Here is a 516-nt window from a genome sequence, read left to right on the forward strand (position 1 = left end):
CATTTTGGAAGTTTTGATTAATTTTCTCTTTGTGTTTTGTTTTGTGTTTTTGCATAAATTTATTATCATTTCTTGAGATTGAATTTTCGCAGACGCTAGAATTTTTATAGACGGTTTATTTTCTTTTGGATTATAATTATAAGTTTCCTTTAAATTTTCCACTAGTATTAGTCTTTCATTGTCTTCTTTCCTTTTATTATTTAGTAATTCAGGATCTTCGAGAGAGAAGCCCCTTTCGTTTATTCTTTTTGGTAAAGAGGAGGTCGCATTGCGTAAAGAGGTTTGGTAACTTTCCTCCTCGCAAGCGACAGGAGTAGAATTTAGCAGGAAAGTCTGGAAACTTTCCTCTGCAATTCTAAAATTAATTAAATTGTTTGGAGAGGTTTGGTGGCTTCCTTCTCCAAGAATTCCTAAATTATTATAATTTTCAGGAGAGGTTTGGTAACTTCCCTCTCCAAGGGTAATGGATTTATTATAATTTTCAGGAGAGGTTTGGTAACTTCCCTCTCCAAGGAT

The sequence above is a fragment of the Cyphomyrmex costatus genome, unplaced genomic scaffold, assembly GCF_001594065.2.
Source record: "Cyphomyrmex costatus isolate MS0001 unplaced genomic scaffold, Ccosl1.0 scaffold1083, whole genome shotgun sequence".
NCBI classification, from domain to species: Eukaryota; Metazoa; Arthropoda; class Insecta; order Hymenoptera; family Formicidae; genus Cyphomyrmex; species Cyphomyrmex costatus.